The sequence below is a fragment of the Spermophilus citellus genome (genome assembly GCF_964194105.1).
Source record: "Spermophilus citellus genome assembly, chromosome: 17".
NCBI lineage: Eukaryota > Metazoa > Chordata > Mammalia > Rodentia > Sciuridae > Spermophilus > Spermophilus citellus.
This window is the reverse complement of record NC_138199.1, coordinates 14,480,071-14,498,741: the sequence shown is the minus strand read 5'-3', so window position 1 is coordinate 14,498,741 and position 18,671 is coordinate 14,480,071. Positions and strand designations below refer to the sequence as shown.

The following is an 18,671-nucleotide window of genomic DNA, read 5'->3' as shown; positions in this document are numbered from 1 at the left end:
AGGGGGTAGAGAGAGAAGAGGGGAGGGGAGGGGAGGGGAGGGGGGATAGTAGAGGATAGGAAAGGCAGCAGAATACAACAGACACTAGTATGGCAATATGTAAATCAATGGAAGTGTAACTGATGTGATTCTGCAATCTGTATACGGGGTAAAAATGGGAGTTCATAACCCACTTGAATCAAAATGTGAAATATGATATGTCAAGAACTATGTAATGTTTTGAACAACCAACAATAAAAAAAAGAATTTTGGTTACTTTGGGAGTTGCTGGACTCACAGAAACATCTCAGATTGATCTGGCACATACACAGAGGAAAGAAGGACAGTGTTCTGGGCACAGCCTCTGCTGAGGGAGTACCTCAGGCTAAGACACCTGCATAGGGCCCAATCTCAGAAACTTCCTGCTCTCTCATGAATATACCATGCCCAAATGCACTGTAAGAGCCATCTGACCAGCTTTGCATTCCTGCTCCTGTTTCTGCAGGCTGCTCTCCCCACAGAAACCACCTTCAGGTTCAAGCTGTGGGCTAGAGGGGAGAGGGCTCAGCACCAGGATGCTTCTCCCATGCACACCCTTCCATATGCTTTTGGAGAACAAGGTCTCTCACCTGCCAGCAGTTCCTGCCTGTGATCCTCCACCTCAGCTTTCAGAGAGGTTATGGTTTCTTGCAAGCTCTGACCTGGAGGAAACAGGGACTTGAGATCAGGAGTCAGCCCACACACACATACACCCAGCCCAGACCCCACCCAAGCCCAGCTCACCATGGGAGGTCAGTGCCTGGACATTGGCCCCTGTGTCTACACTGAAATTGCTGAAAGTTGTCCTCAGGGTGCCCAGGTCCCTGTGTAACTTGGAATCTGATGAGGGGAATGAGATGATCATAACTAAGATTTAGCAGGACCTCTCTGCTAGCACAGAGCAGGACACTTTACACACATTGTCTCATTCAGTCCTCACAGCAAGCCAGAGGGCAGGCACTGTGGTTATCCAATATCACACAAGAAGGAGAAGTAATTCAACTACAAAACCCAGCTAATAAATACATAGCCAGTGGCCATTCCAATCATGGCTCCTTCAATATCTCTTCCAGTGTCCCCACCACTGTTCTCATCAACCACCCAGTTATGACCCCTCAATGGTGCCCCCACACTGCCCCACTGTGCCCATTGCAGCTTCTGCTGGGGTTCTTGCCATTACCCCCCATCCCTGCCCCACCACAGCCCCTTGATTTCTCTCTTCCCTGTGTACCCCTGGAGTGCCCACTTTGGGATCTGATCACACAGACAACCACCAACAGCAGGAGACTAAGGCCCAGGGAGAACAGGATGAGGTGAGGCTCAGAGCAGATATGCCAGAGGCCATCCTGGGGTGGAGGTGCTGAAAGAGAAGAGGGTATCAGGAAAAGGGAGATCTAGGACATATCAGAGACAGAGGAGGGGGCCCAGAGACCTGTCTGGGGATGAAGGCTGGGCCTAGTAATGCTTGGGGAAATGAGGAGAGATGGAGACTACCCATGCCTTTGACCCCTCATGACCAGCACAAGTCTGCAGTCACATAGGCTTCTCATATTCTGAGATACCCATGATCCCAATCCTAGAAACCAGACACAGACAGGGAAAACAGAGAAATATGAGATCTCATCAGAGCTAGAGGAGGTATCGTCATGACCAACCAGTCCATTAGGAGACTCACCTACATCTGCATGACCTGGTGTGCAAATAAATAAGTTTCTCTTCCAAACCCATTACCTACAATGGGTACCTCTCATCCCCTCCCCATACATAACAGGAAACCAGGTCCACAGAGGTCTTCCCTGTCCCTGTTTTCCTGAAGACCTTGAGTCCTCTTCACATTGGGCTCTCAGAGTCCTGGGACTGACCCCCTCAAAGTGGGGGACCCAACATTGGACATGGTAGAGGTGAGACGTGATACGACAGTAGAAATCCTGCTAGACATACGAAGAGTGCATCTTAGTAGAGAACATTTCTCCTGTCCTCTTACCTTTTCTAATATCCTGTTTTTTCCTCCTCACTCCCCAAGTGCTGGAGATCTTCATATTCCATTGTCATGCTTGGACCCATGTAGGCCTGAGGCTGTGAGAGATGAAACTGAGAGAGGTTCAGGTTGTGGGGAAGCCGGGGCCAAAAAATAGGCTGGAATCAGGGTGGGGCTATTGGAAAGTCAAGTGTTGAGGTGAAAGATGTAATTCCAGTTGAGAATGAACCCAGTTTGGGACTAGTATCAAATGGGTCTTAATTTCCTACTAGGGTTAGAAATGGAGTCAGGATTGGGCTTTGGGCTAGGAACAAGTTGAGTTGAGAGTAACACTGAAGGTGAAGTTGAAGCAAAATCTATTGCTTTGACTGGGCCTAAAATTGGACTGGGCTTGAGGCTATGTCATATGCCAGAATTTGGCATCAGAAGTCACCTTGGAGCCATGGATGGAACTGGACCTAAGCTTGGCACTGAAACTGGAAATAGAATAGGGCTGAGGTTCAGTTTGAAGGTGGGCTCAGTGCTGAGATTCAAGTTGGATCTGGGGTTGATGCCGAGGTTGACATTACAGGAGGAGCTGAGTTTGGGGCTGAGGCTGGAGTTGGGGCTGAGGATCAAACTGGAATTGGGCCAGAGATGGGAACTGTCACTGGGGATTATGGCTGCATGATACAATCTAGAATCCAGGGACAGGAACAGAGACTCAAGTCTCCACTTGGTTGCTAAATACCTCATTGCCCCCATTATATTTCTTCCCCTTTTCTCCCACCTAAGACCCAAAGCCCCCTCTCCCTGTTTCCTGTAACACATCCCCAGCCCAGTTACCTGTGGGAAGCCTGGAGTCTGTGATTCATGGCCTTGTTGTGCAGCAATGACTACAACGTGGGAAGTCATTCAGAGCAGCAAGAACTAAATCCTGGAGAGTTGGGCTGGGAGGGACTATAGGAAGAGCCATGTACATGATGGACTCCTATTGGTCTTTGAACCCCAAAGCCCAGGATTCTGTATTTGGGGATGTTCCTCTTCCTCAATTTGGACAGTAAATAATATTTAGAATAAGTTTCAACTGGGACACAGGCAGAGATTGCATGTGGGGGAGTTGGGTGGGGGACCAGCTTGCTCTCATCCTGCAGGGTATGTGTACTACCTTTTGTTATTCTAGCTCCCCTGACTTCTTCATTTTTATTTATGTGTGAGAAAGAGCTGGACCAGAAGGACCAGGAGTGCCTTTCACTCTGCCCCACCATCCTTTCACTCCTATCTCTGAATTTCCCAGAATTCTTGGTGTCTCCATCTTTGTAGCGCCAGGTCCAGAGGAGCTTATGCTTTCCTTTGGTTTAATGCTAGCCTGAATCCCTAATATCTGAGCATCCTCTGAGGCCTCCACCATGGAGAGCTCCCCAGCTCCAGAATCACTCTCCTCAATCCACCAAGAGGAAAGAAAGAAGGGGATGGAGAATAAATAGGACGACCTGGCTAGAATGAGAGAGAAGGAGTCAGGAAAAGCAGCAAATTTTATTAAGCATCAAATCTGTCAGGGTATTATACCAGACTCTTCCCTTCTATTAACCATTCAGTTCCCATAAGTACCTTGGGAGGCATTTTAGACGAAGAGTCAGAGACATTTTGTTACACATCCAAGATCACAAAGCTGGGGAGAGAAAAAGAGGTGCTGCCAAACATCCTGAATTGGTTCTCTGCACCTGCACTGTGCTCACAAACATGTTTCTATTTCATCCCATGAACCCTGCCAGTCCCCCTAAGGGGGCTGCCTGAGTCCAAACACACATTCCTTTTAAGAAAAAGAAACCAGAGTGGAGAGAAGCAAAGCAGATACCTTGGAGATTATATTTTCTATTTCAATTGAATCGCATTCTGGAACTTGCCTTTATTATTATCGAATTCACAATGCATCAGGGATTTTTCTCCACATCCTCTTCCATTGGGTTCACCTGTGTTTCATTTCAACATATGTTCCATCTTTTATTTGTAAAGCATTTCCCTACCGGTAAACATGTTGGTTGTTTTAGTCAGTTTTTTCGCTGCTGTGACTAACGGGTCTGACCAGCACAACTGTAGGGGAGAAAAAGTTTATTTGAGGACTCACAGTTTCAGAGGTCTTAGTCCATAGATAGCTGGCTCCATTCCTTGGGGCTAAAGGTGAGACAGAACATCATGGCAGAAGAGTGTGGCAGAGGGAAGCAGCTCATGTCACAATGATCATGAAGCATAGAGAGACTCCTACTCCAGATACCCCATATATACTCCATAGCCACACCCCACCTGCCTCTATTTACCAACCAGTTAATCCCATTAGGGATTAATTCACTAATTAGTTTAAGACTCTCACAATCCAATCACTTCTCTCTGAATCTTGCATTGTCTTACTCATGAGCTTTTTCAGGGCACCTCATTTCCAAACCATAACATTGGTTGTTTGCAGTTTGGTTTTGGCATGTCCTCCATAGGCCCATGTGCTTGAGACTTGATCCCCGCCAGCTTGGAGCTATTGGGAGGTGGCAGAACCCTTCAGAGGTGAGGCCTAGTACAAAGGCTTTGGCTCACCAGGGTGGGAGGGTGTGGCATGTCCTCTAAGAGAGACCCCAATACCTTCCTCTTTCTCTTTTTTTCCCCAGTCCTGAGGTGACCAGTTCATTTTGCCACATTTAATCAGTTTGTAGTCTTGAAAAGCTGCCTCCCCACAGGTGCAAAGCTGTGGGGCAATTAATCATGAACTGAAACTCCTAAAACTGTGAGCTAGAATAAATCTTTTCTCTTATGAGTTTATATATCAGGGGATTTTCTATAGTGAAAGGAAGCTGACTAACACAGTGGGGTTTTGGAAGCTCATGCCAAGATGAATCTGGAGTGAGCTATTAACTAGGGATCAACACCTGGGAAAGCTTGGGGGATGCCGCAGTCTGGCTAGGCACAAAATCACGAGCCACTCAAGCAGGAACAAACTTTATTTTTTGAAACTGCCGCCAATGCCCCATACGCCCCCCCCCCCAAGATCGCTGATAGACACACGAGGCGGATCCCAAGAGGAAGTTCCTCCTCCGGAAATCCCTCCTACCGCACTTCCCCAACCAATGGGAACTCTCCAGGAGTCCTGTAGCAGGCCGAGGTGGACAGCAGCAGTCCATTATCCATATGAATGTAAATCTTAACATAATCATATCATCTCAATGGCTAGCTGGCGTCACCTTTCAACCAAAAATGCCATGCATCATATTACTTGGCTGTGGCTCTTAGCAGGAGGACATGCAAAGTTGGGCCAAGGGAGACCCCACATGGTGTTAGTCAGCCATATAGGGAGTTCTGGAAGCTCAGACAGTATTGCCACGAGAGTGGTCCAGCACTGAGCAGACAGGGGGACAATTTTGGAAATCAGATTCCCTCTTCCCCAGGGTTGTTTGCTACTGCTATTTGCTTTTGCTGATGCTGCTGTCTTTTGGTTTAGTGACTTTCCTGAAATAATTCTATAAAATCAGTATTTGTCCTGGGTGACCACTGAGATCTCTGATTCTTTAGCTTAGTAGATACCTAATGACTACACAAAGATATTCTTAAATGCCTTGGAGTAGGTCTCCCAGTCCTTGCCAGGGAGCTCCATGTACATGTTGGGCTTGCCTTCAGGGCCACAGCTGTGAAAACTCTCCTTTAGCCTTCACTTCCTGCTTATGCAAAGCCTCAGGTCAGCCACAAGTGAGAAATGGTCATTTTCTCAGATCTTCCTGCATGTATACAGCCCTGCACATGGGCCTGGCCATCTAGATTCCCAAGAATACACTAGAGTTTTTCCACTATGGAAATAGCACTTCCCAACTTTTCTTTTTAATTTTTTGGTTAGCCTCTTGTTTATCCCAGCTGTTATCCCAGTCTTGAGCTGCTTTAGTGTTTAACAATTGTCAGATTGTTTTTGAAAAATACCCTTGTAAATGCTCTTTACAGCGAACAAGCTCTGAGTCGAGTACAATAAAGATGAATGCTGCAAGTGGGGGTTTCCAGGGAGCTTCCTGACAGGTCAAATAATAATTCTCTTGGAAAGGAGATGTTTGGATAGCTCCAAACCTATTCTTCTCCTCCAGTTGTTAGTAGGCTGCTGGTTTTCACAACCACCATAGCTGCTTGGCTATTGGTTTTCAGGGCTTCCATAGATTTGGGGGAGAAAAAAGAACAGAAATAGGAGAAGTGAAAACTACTATGAAACTCACTATTTCTATCAAAATTCAGATGCTTTTTGCAATTAGTCACTTCAAATTTTTCAAGCCTTTGACTAATTTCTGGAGTTCTGAAAAAAGCTATATTTTGATATTTTTTTACCTAGTATTCTCATTGCTTTTATGGAGGAGCTGATTTTTGGAAATCCTCACTGTACCTCTCCAGAAGTGTTGCCTCTTATCATATGAGTTTTAGGAGTTGTTTGTATACTCTAGATGCAAGTCCTTTATTAGGCACATGATTTACAAATATATTCTCATAGCCTGTGACTTTTCATTGAATGGACATTGTCAAAATATTTAATCGATGTTTCTTCCACAATTAACAAGTTGCTAATGTAAAGTACTTCATTGTATTTATCTTTTATCCAGCAACAAAAACATATGCTCTTATTCTTACTGTTTCCTGCATTTATATACAGCATTTTATATCTTAGGGCTTTAGCTCCAAAAAAACTTTAAATACTACCAATGAAAGCAGGCACCCATACATTGTACTTAATTTTTATATCCTTTTATTTATATTATATTCATTTTGTTGTAAATTTTATTCAAATGTCATGTCCACTTAAAAGTACAGAGATAATAAATTTACTATTGAATGAATTTGCACAAAATGAACTCATGCAACCAAGATCAAGTTCAAGAAACAATGTTGCCAGCACCTCAGAAGCCTCTCAACTAACTTGCAGTGATAAATACCTTCCCAAGTGTAGCCAACATGATGATATATAGCACTATACAATAATTTTGACTGTTCTGAAATATATATGAAAATTATCATATAATAGCACACATTTTGCTTGGCTTTTTTCAGGTAACATGATGTTTCTAAACTCATCCATGTTGTTGCATATTCACAGTTTATTCATTCCCATTGCTGCATGATTTTCCATTTCACAAGCATGGCACAATTAATTAATCTAACAAGCCTTATATGAGCTTTTGGTCTATTTTCAGTTTTGTTTTGGGGATACTTGGGATTGAACTCAGGGGCACTTGGCCACTGAGCCACATCCCCAGCCCCTATTTTGTATTTCACTGATAGGCAGGATCTTACTGAGTTGCTTAGTGCCTCACTTTTGCAGAGGCTGGCTTTGAACTCTAGATCCTCCTGTCTCAGCCTCCCTAGCCACTGGGATGGAACACAGTCATGCACTAACAAGCCCAGCCAGTTTTTCACTATTTAAAATAATACTATCATAAACATTTTTGTACCTGTCTTTTGGTGAATTCATGTATACATTTCTCTTTTATTTATCCAGAAATGAAATTGCTGAGTCATTGGATATACATAATACATACTGCCCAATACTTTCTGAGGTGGTTATAACAATTTAAACTTTCATCAAAATTGTAAAAGTTATCACTCATACTGTGAAATAATTGATTTTATCTTTTCCATTTTTGACACTTTGTGAAATAATTAATTTTATCTTTTCCATTTTTGACACTTTGGAGTGTCAAATGGTATCACCCTGTGTTTTTTAATCAACTTTTTTATTTTAACATCTTTATTGAAATGTAATTTATATACAATTAAACTTACCTATATTAAATATACAATTAAATTTTTTAAGTAAATTTGTGGAGTTGTGTGACTATCATCAAAATCCACTTTTAGAACATTTTAGTCATCCAAATAAGATTGCCTATTCTAACCTACATTTAATCCTTGTTTCCATGCCAGCCCGATTCCCATTCACTTTCTCTATTGCTTTGTCTTTTATTTTTATTTATTTATTTATAATAAACTTTTTTAATAATCAACTTTTTGATGTATAATTTACATACAGTGAAATACATCCATTTTGAGTGTCCAGTTCTGTAAGTTTTAATATATGTATCCATACAAATAACCAACATAATCATAGTATGTCATAACAACAGACAAATTTCTTTTCCTAATATAACTGTCTGGCAAACACTAGCAAATGCTGTGCCATTCCTATAATTATATAAAATCTATAATTTTAGTAACTGAGTACCTATAGGAAATGGTGTAACAATCATGCAATCGGAATACTGCCCTCTGGTGTTTCCACAAATTTTCCTGGGATCTAAGGTCTTAGTATTTTTTTCTCACTTTGTTTCTTTTTACTTTATTGATTTCTGCTCTTCATTATGTTCTCTGCTTTCCTCCTTTAAGTATAAACTGCTCTTCTTCTGATATATTGAGATAGAAACTTAAATTGTTTTTTTTTTAATTAATTTTTTAATATTTATTTTTTTTTTAGTTTTTGGCGGATACAACATCTTTGTATGTGGTGCTGAGGATGGAACCCAGGCCGCACGCATGCCAGGCGAGCGCGCTACCGCTTGAGCCACATCCCCAGCCCGAAACTTAAATTCTTTGATTTTGACCTTACTTCTTTCCAAGTACAGTCAGCACTCTGTACCCCAGGGTTCCACACCCATGGATTCAAGTAGATTAAAAACATTGTAAGGGCTGGAGATGTTGCTTAGTGAGGGAGGACTTGCATAGCTTGCATGAAGCCTGAAGTATGATCTTCAACATCACAAAAATAAATAAATAAATGTCTGTATTGACTATGTGCAGACTTTTTTCTTGCTATTATTCCCTAATCAATACAGTACAAAAGTCTTTTCATAGGATTTATATTGTATTAGTTATCACAAGATTTAAAATGCATAGGAAGATGTACAGAGCTTATATGCAAATAGTATACTACTTTATATATGAGTCTTGCCCATTCATGTATTTTGGCATCATCAGGAAGGTCCTGAAACCAATCCCCCTTGATATCCAAGATGACTGTATAAGCATTTAATGTTGTAAAGTGAAAATTTCATTCAATTAAAAATATTGCCTAATTTATCTTTTAATTTCTCTTGATCTTAGGAGATTACAACTATATTGTTTAATTTCAAAACATTTGGAGATTTTCCCACATATCTTTTTTTTATTGATTTAATATATTTACAACTGAATTTCATTTTGATGACAGAACATTTATTACTTTAAGTCATCAAACATTTATTGAGGGCTTCCAGCTCCAGGTGACACAAAGCAAACACAGTCCACTTTTTCTCTGCAACTAAAAACAACTATAAAATTTGAATGGAACACATGCATCAACATTTTGAAGACTCTAAAAAATAAATTACAATGGGTTCACTGGAGAAAAAAACACAGAATTTGTAGTGCCACTGAATTGGCAATGAGTTTATCATTTTATTCTTTCAGTATTACCCAGTCTATCATAGCTCAAAACCTGGAAATGAGCACTTGTTGTGGACAGAGGTGGCTCCAGGAGACACTCTAGCTCTTGCTTGATGACTAAAAATAGTAACTCCTAACACTCAGGGAAATATGAAAATCTGTGCCCCCCACCCCACTCCCTTATACTTAAGCCCAAAGGCAATCCAACAGCAGTAATGGCAGCAGTGGGGTTACCAAACCTTCCTTCCTATTTGGTGGAGTTGCAGTTCCAATAGCATGGGAAACCATTGCTTCTTCTATGTCTCTCTTCTTTTGTCATTGCAAGACCTATAAGGGGAGCTGCAGGGAAAAGGAAAATACCAGACACTCATGAAGAGATGTGTACTATGAAAAACTATACCTAAAAGTTGTTTATGAACTCCAGGACTAACACGTAGGCCAGACATGTAATATTCTAATCCTACTTAGCATCCTGAAGACTAGAATTTAACTAATTGCTATGTTGTAGACTAACCACCCAGTGGCACACAGCCAGGACAGACCTGAAGAGTCCCCAAGTCCCCAAGATAACAAAATGTACCAACAGGGCTTAGATGGTAACTGATGCTGGACCTTAACCTGTAGAGGTGGGTTGGAAATTGTAATCCTAACTTGGTCTGTTGCCTGCTAAACAACAACAAAATAAGCATTCTCTGTAAAATTTAAATAAGACCCAGAATTTCATAACTTAACATTTAACATATCAAGAATACAATTCAAGGGCCAGGCACAGTGGTGCATGCCTCTAATCCCAACATCTTGGGAGGCTGAGGCAGGTGGATCATGAGTTCAAAGCCAGCCTCAGCAATTTAGCTAGGCACTAAGCAAATAAATAAACTACAAAAAGGGGCTGGGGATGTGGCTCAGAAGTTAAGAGTTCCTGGGTTCTATCCCCAGCACCCCCCAAAAAAAAAGATGGGGCAGGGGTGCTGGAGCTATAGCTCAGTGGCAAAGCGCTTGCCTAGCATGCACGAGGCACTGAGTTCAATCCTTAACACCACATAAAAAATAAATAAGTAAAATAAAGGCATGATGTCCATCTACAGCTACAACATTAAAAAAAATATAATCCAAAATGAGTTGGCATATAAAGAATCACTAAAAGTTTAACCTGGATTATAAGACACAATAAACACCAATTCCAAGATGACAAAGATGTTGGAATTTTCCAAAAAAGATTTTAAATTAGATATTAATAAAATGCTTGAGCAAGCAATTGATGACATCCTTATTATTTTTTAAATTTTTTTTAGTTGTTGATGGGCTTTTATTTTTATTTATTTTTATGTAGTGCTAAGGATCAAACCTAGTGCCTCACTCATGGTAGTCAAGCACTCTACCACTGAGCCACATTCCCAATCCCAGAATTGATGACATTCTTGAAACAGATGTTAAAACAGAAAGCCTTAGAAATGAAATAGAAACTATAAAAAAGCACCAAATAAAAATGTTATGACTGAAAAGTACAATAAGTGAAATTAAATGCTCAGTGGTTGAACTTGGAGCAGAATGGAGATAACAAAGGAAAGACAGTGAATTTGAAGACAAATCAATAGAAAGTCTCCAATCTGAACAACAGAGAGAAAATAGTAGGAGGAAAATGTTGAGACTCCAGAGCTATTGCACAACCACAAAAGATCTAATGTTTGTGTTATTGTGGTTTCCAGAAGAAGAGGACAACCACAATATGTTACCAGCTCTGCTACTCCTGAGCCTGCCTGCTTAGCAGTAACTTTAGACAACGGACCTTCCTCAGCACTATACAAAGCTCCTAACATTGCACATTGCAACAGTGGAAAAGCTGCATAGATGTTTCTAGTTTCTGTAACTTTCCTGAATACAAAGAATCATGCTTGCATAGTCTTTAACCCCATAATGAAACATGTTAATAAAGATTGCTGGTATAACTCTTTAGATCTGCTTCTCCATCAGGTGCAGCACCCCACTTGATCCCAGCTTTCTCTTTAAAATCATCCTCCTCATTTTGGGGATTCCAACATGGCGGCGGGCGTGGAGAGATCAAGTCTCTGACCTCTTCAGCTGTGCGGGCATAGGGAGTCGTAAACAACCTAAATCTGTTTGCTCAGGATCACTAGGCAATGCTGAGCTGACGTGGATCTGGGGCGAACAGTCTGAGCCTCTCAGAACACACACTGAGCCCGGATCAGCTGAATTCAAGCTCCCTTTCGCCTGCTTCCCGCAGACAAACAGCTGTGACTCAGCACTAATCCATCCGGCTGAAACAACTGGTCAGCCCTTCTCATCCTACAGAGGTAAACGCCTACCAAGCCTGCATAGGTAGTGGCCACAGGTTTGAAACGGGGCTTGGGAGAGACAGTAAGGACCCACCCGTTGCATTGGTCGCCCGGCAAAGGGAAACGAACTGTCGCCATTTGCAAGAGACACCACCATGGCAGAGAACTGACGTCATCAGACTGCGGCGGAGGAGATAACCTCATTGAAACCTGCGGCTACAGGTGTGTAATCCCCTAGCCTTCCCTCTCCACACATCGGGGAAACCTTAAGGGCCCCTCCCAGCTCTCCCGTAAGGGCCCCTCCCAGCTCTCCCGTGAGTGCGACAGCCAGCCCGAGGGAATCAGAGGTGGCGCGGAACTTGCGGCGCGGAACTACCGCTCCCACCAGGGCTGACTGCTGAGGTCTCTTGCACCAGCTACCGGGGGAGTGGCTACTGGAGGGCAAGTAAAATTCACTGAGGATTCTCAGCCCCAAGCTCTACAAACTTAGGGTCTGAGGGAATGGCAAACTGGAAGAGTGTGCCCAGTCGTTCATGAAAACAGGGCTCCCGGGAGCAGCAGACCTGGCGTGTAGCCAGTATTGTGGTGAGCGGCACCCGTGAGAGGTGCCTGGCTAGAGGAAAAGTGGGAAGTGACTAGACACAAGAGGAGGCCCTAGGCACTCAGGATTGGAGACTCGCCCAGTCTGGGAGGAGCTGCTGCACAGTGATTGGTTCCCGCGTATTGACAGGAGAAACTTGACCTGGTGGGCACAGCGCCACCTACTGGAAGAGAAGTTAATCAAACTCTAAGACTGCATTTATTAGGGTTTTTTTTTTCCTTTTTTTCTTTTCTCTTTTTTTTTTTGATTTGGGGTTTTTCTTTCATTTTCATTTTTCTTTCTTGTTGTTTTTTTTAATTTTTTTTACAATTTTTTTAATATTTTTTCTTCTAATTTTAATTTTAATTTTTTAATTATTATTATTATTTTTAATTTTTTTCTCTTTTTTTATTTCCTATTTTTTTCTTCTTTTGTCTTTTCATTTTTCTTATCCCCCTTCCTTGAATTCTACCTGCTTACTCTCATTCTCTTTAGTGACTTCTTCCCTTCCCTTCTAATACCTTTCCTCCCAAGCATCAAATAAATTTATAGGAGTAAACAGTAACTCAGCAGTCAAACAGAACAAGAAGTAACATGAGCAGCTTCAAAAAGCAAGGAAGAAAAGGAGTACAAACAATGCAGGACAGCCTAAATATTCAGGAGGACCTAGAGTCATCAGAAAAATGGTCATATAAACAACTCAAGGAACACCTTAGACAGATGGAATGGAACCTTAAAGAGGATACAAGACAGCAAATTCAAGCAGTGAAAGAAGACGTTGAGAATGAATTACATAAACAGATAAAAGAATAAGTTAAGCATCTTTATCAGGAGATAGAGATTATAAAAAATAATCAAACAATAATTCTAGAAATGAAGGAAACGATAAACCAAATTAAAAACTCAATTGAGAGTATCACTAACAGAGTGGAGCAAGTAGAAGCCAGAACGTCAGATAATGAAGACAAAATATATCATCTTGAAAAGAGTCTAGCCAACTCAGAAAGGCTGGTAAAAAATCACGAGAAAAACATCCAAGAGTTATGGGATAACATAAAAAAACCAAACTTATGAGTCATCGGGATAGAAGAAGGTACAGAGATTCAAACCAAGGGAATGAGTAACCTGCTGAATGAAATAATTACAGAAAACTTTCCAGAAATAAAAAAGGAAACAGATATACAAATTGAAGATGCATACAGGACAACGAGCACACAAAATCACAGTAGACCAACGCCAAGACACATTGTTATGAAGATATCCAATATACAGAACAAAGAGAAAATATTAAAAGCTACAAGAGAAAGGAGACAGATTACTTTTAGGGGTAAACCAATAAGGTTAACAACGGATTTTTCATCACAGACACTGAAAGCAAGAAGGTCATGGAACAATGTATTTCAAACACTGAAAGACAATGGATGCCAACCAAGAATTCTGTATCCAGCAAAATTAAGCTTCAGGTATGACAACGAAATAAAAATCTTTCATGATAAACACAAGTTAAAAGAATTTGCAGCCAGAAAACCAGCATTGCAAAGCATTTTGAGCAAAACACTACACAAGGAAGAAATGAAAAACAATAACCAAAACCATCAGTGGGAAGTACCTCAGTAAAGACAGAGGGCGAGGGGAAAGATAATCATGGAGAAACAAACTAAATTTTTTTAAAAAAGGATAAACAATCAAACATGGATGGAAGTACAAAACATATATCAATAGTAACTCTGAATGTTAATGGCTTAAACTCTCCAATAAAGCGACATAGGCTGGTATCATGGATTAAAAAAACAAATCCAACAATATGCTGCCTCCAGGAGACACATCTGATTGGAAAAGACATACACAGGCTGAAGGTGAAAGGATGGGAAAAAATATACCACGCACACAGTTCTCGTAAGCAAGCAGGGGTGGCCATCCTCATATCGAATAAAATCGACTTCAAGACTAAGTTAATCAAAAGGGATAAAGAAGGTCATTATATACTGTTAAAAGGAACCATTCACCAATAAGACATAACAATTATCAATATTTATGCACCAAATAATGATGCTGCGACATTCATAAAACAAATTCTCCTCAAGTTCAAGAATCAAATAGACCATAACACAATAATTATGGGTGACTTCAAAACACCTCTCTCACCATTGGACAGATCCTCCAAACAAAAGTTGAATAAAGAAACTATAGAACTCAATATCACAATCAATAACCTAGACTTAACTGACATATATAGAATATATCAACCATCATCAAATGGATATACTTTTTTCTCAGCAGCACATGGATCCTTCTCAAAAATAGACCATATATTATGCCATAGGGCAACCCTCAGTAAATATAAAGGGGTGGAGATAATACCATGCATTTTATCTGATCATAATGGAATGAAACTGGAAATCAATGATAAAAGAAGGAAGGAAAAATCCTACATCACATGGAAAATGAACAATATGTTACTGAATGATCAATGGGTTACAGAAGACATAAAGGAGGAAATCAAAAAATTCTTAGAGATAAATGAAAATACAGACACAACATATCGGAATCTATGGGACACAATGAAAGCAGTTTTAAGAGGAAAATTCATCACCTGGTGGTCATTCCTCAAAAAAAGAAAAAACCAACAAATAAATGAGCTCACACTTCATCTCAAAGCCCTAGAAAAGTAAAAGCAAAACAACAGCAAATGTAGCAGAAGGCAAGAAATAATTAAAATCAGAGCGGAAATCAATGAAATTGAAACAAAAGAAACTATTGAAAAAATTAACAAAACTAAAAGTTGGTTCTTCGAAAAAATAAATAAGATCGACAGACCTTTAGCCATGCTAACGAAGAGAAGAAGAGAGAGAACTCAAATTACTAACATACGGGATGAAAAAGGCAATATCACAACAGATGCTACAGAAATACAGAAGACAATTAGAAATTATTTTGAAAACCTATATTCCAATAAAATAGAAGATAGTGAAGACATCGATAAATTTCTTATGCCCAGACTGAGTCAGGAGGATACACAGGATTTGAACAGACCAATATCAATGGATGAAATTGAAGAAGCCATCAAAAGACTACCAACCAAGAAAAGCCCAGGACCGGATGGGTATACGGCATAGTTTTACAAAACCTTTAAAGAAGAATTAATACCAATACTTTTCAAGTTATTTCAGGAAATAGAAAAAGAGGGAGCTCTTCCAAATTCATTCTATGAGGCCAACATCACCCTGATTCCGAAACCAGACAAAGACACCTCAAAGAAAGAAAACTACAGACCAATATCTCTAATGAACCTAGATGCAAAAATCCTCAATAAAATTCTGGCGAATAGAATACAAAAACACATCAAAAAATTGTGCACCATGATCAAGTAGGATTCATCCCTGGGATGCAAGGATGGTTCAACATACGGAAATCAATAAATGTTATTCACCACATCAATAGACTTAAAGATAAGAACCATATGATCATCTCGATAGATGCAGAGAAAGTATTCGACAAAGTACAGCATCCCTTTATGTTCAAAACATTAGAAAAACTAGGGATAACAGGAACTTACCTTGACATTGTAAAAGCTATCTATGCTAAGCCTCAGGCTAGCATCATTCTGAATGGACAAAAGTTGAAGGCATTCCCTCTAAAATCCGGAACAAGACAGGGATGCCCTCTATCACCACTTCTATTCAATATAGTTCTCGAAACACTGGCCAGAGCAATTAGACAGACGAAAGAAATTAAAGGCATAAAAATAGGAAAAGAAGAACTTAAATTATCACTATTTGCAGATGACATGATTCTATACCTAGAAGACCCAAAAGGGTCTACAAAGAAACTACTAGAACTAATAAATGAATTCAGCAAAGTGGCAGGATATAAAATCAACACGCATAAATCAAAGGCATTTCTGTATATCAGCGACAAAACTTCTGAAATGGAAATGAGGAAAAACACTCCATTCACAATATCCTCAAAAAAAATAAAATACTTGGGAATCAACCTAACAAAAGAGGTGAAAGATTTATACAATGAAAACTACAGAACCCTAAAGAGAGAAGTAGAAGAAGATCTTAGAAGATGGAAAAATATACCCTGTTCATGGATAGGCAGAACTAACATCATCAAAATGGCGATATTACCAAAAGTTCTCTATAGGTTTAATGCAATGCCAATCAAAATCCCAATGGCATTTCTTGTAGAAATAGATAAAGCAATCATGAAATTCATATGGAAAAATAAAAGACCCAGAATAGCAAAAACAATGCTAAGCAGGAAGTGTGAATCAGGTGGTATAGCGATACCAGATTTCAAACTATATTACAGAGCAATAGTGACAAAAACAGCATGGTACTGGTACCAAAACAGGTGGGTGGACCAATGGTATAGAATAGAGGACACAGAGACTAATCCACAAAGTTACAACTATCTTATATTTGATAAAGGGGCTAAAAGCATGCAATGGAGGAAGGACAGCATCTTCAACAAATGGTGTTGGGAAAACTGGAAATCCATATGCAACAAAATGAAACTGCATCCCTTTCTCTCGCCATGCACAACAGTTAACTCAAAATGGATCAAGGAGCTTGATATCAAATCAGAGACTCTGCGTCTGATAGAAGAAAAAGTTGGCTCCGATCTACATATTGTGGGGTCGGGCTCCAAATTCCTTAATAGGACACCCATAGCACAAGAGTTAATAACAAGAATCAACAAATGGGACTTACTTAAACTAAAAAGCTTTTTCTCAGCAAGAGAAACAATAAGAGAGGTAAATAGGGAGCCTACATCCTGGGAACAAATTTTTACTCCTCACACTTCAGATAGAGCCCTAATATCCAGAGTATACAAAGAACTCAAAAAATTAGACAATAAGATAACAAATAACCCAATCAACAAATGGGCCAAGGACCTGAACAGACACTTCTCAGAGGAGGACATACAATCAATCAACAAGTACATGAAAAAATGCTCACCATCTCTAGCAGTCAGAGAAATGCAAATCAAAACCACCCTAAGATACCATCTCACTCCAGTAAGATTGGCAGCCATTATGAAGTCAAACAACAAGTGCTGGCGAGGATGTGGAGAAAAGGGTACACTTGTACATTGCTGGTGGGACTGCAAATTGGTGCGGCCAATTTGGAAAGCAGTTTGGAGATTCCTGGGAACGATGGGAATGGAACCACCATTTGACCCTGCTATTGCCCTTCTCGGACTATTCCCTGAAGACCTTAAAAGAGCATGCTACAGGGATACTGCCACATCGATGTTCATAGCAGCACAATTCACAATAGCTAGACTGTGGAACGAACCCAGATGCCCTTCAATAGATGAATGGATAAAAAAGTGTGGCATCTATACACAATAGAGTACTATGCAGCAATAAAAAATGACAAAATCATAGAATTTGCAGGGAAATGGATGGCACTAGAGTAGATTATGCTTAGTGAAGCTAGCCAATCCCTAAAAAACAAATACCAAATGTCTTCTTTGATATAATGAGAGCAACTATGAACAGAGCAGGGAGGAAGAGTAGGAAGAAAAGAGTAACATTAAACAGAGACATGAGATGGGAGGGAAAGGGAGAGAAAAGGGAAATTGCACGGAAATGAAGGGAGACCCTCATTGCTATACAAAATTACATATAAGAGGTTGTGAGGGGAATGGGAAAATAAACAAGGAGAGAAATGAATTAGAGTAGATGGGGTAGAGAGAGAAGATGGGAGGGGAGGGGAGGGGGGATAGTAGGGGATAGGAAAGGTAGCAGAATACAACAATTACTAATAGTGCATTATGTAAAATTGTGGATGTGTAACCGATGTGATTCTGCAATCTGCATTTGGGGTAAAATTGGGGGTTCATAACCCACTTCAATCTAATGTATGAAATATGATGTGTCAAGAGCTTTGTAATGTTGTGAACAACCAATAAAAAAAGCAAAAATAAAATAAAATAAAATAAAATCATCCTCATGTGTGAGTCGTTATTTTTCTTATCCCCTTTTGCCCCTCGCCAGAATTGTGAGTTTAGCTGCGCTGGTTGTGGCAGTTGGTGGCCCATACGAATCCAGATCCAGACACAGGGGAACTTTTTCAGTCATTAGATGCCATTTAAGATAACAAATCCTCAAGGCAAGGACGTGGGGTGGGGGAGAGATTCTGAGTCAGGTGTAAAATATGGGAAATATAAGCTCCAAAGAAAGGCATCGTTATGTTTCTATCCTTAAAGATGTGCTTAAGAAAAGAGGTAGTTCTGTTAGAATATCACAGCTATTGCAATTTATAGAATACATTACTGAAACTTGTCCTGGGTTTCCTGAAGAGGGAACAGTTAGTTTAGATTTATGGGGGGAGATTGGCAAACATCTACATGCAAGACATAAGGCCCAGAAAACATTTAG

The 18,671-nt window shown here is 40.3% G+C and overlaps 1 pseudogene across 1 annotated transcript; it reads right to left on the bottom strand.

Moving 5' to 3' along the window:
- Window positions 1-409: 409 nt before the first annotated feature.
- LOC308635526 (C-type lectin domain family 10 member A-like) lies at window positions 410-2,951 on the bottom strand (annotated as a pseudogene). The gene is made up of 6 exons: window positions 2,822-2,951; window positions 2,003-2,154; window positions 1,265-1,378; window positions 763-858; window positions 609-680; window positions 410-527 (listed from the first exon to the last, which is right to left on the bottom strand). The product of its transcript is annotated as a C-type lectin domain family 10 member A-like (transcript).
- Between the last annotated feature and the right edge of the window lie 15,720 nt (window positions 2,952-18,671).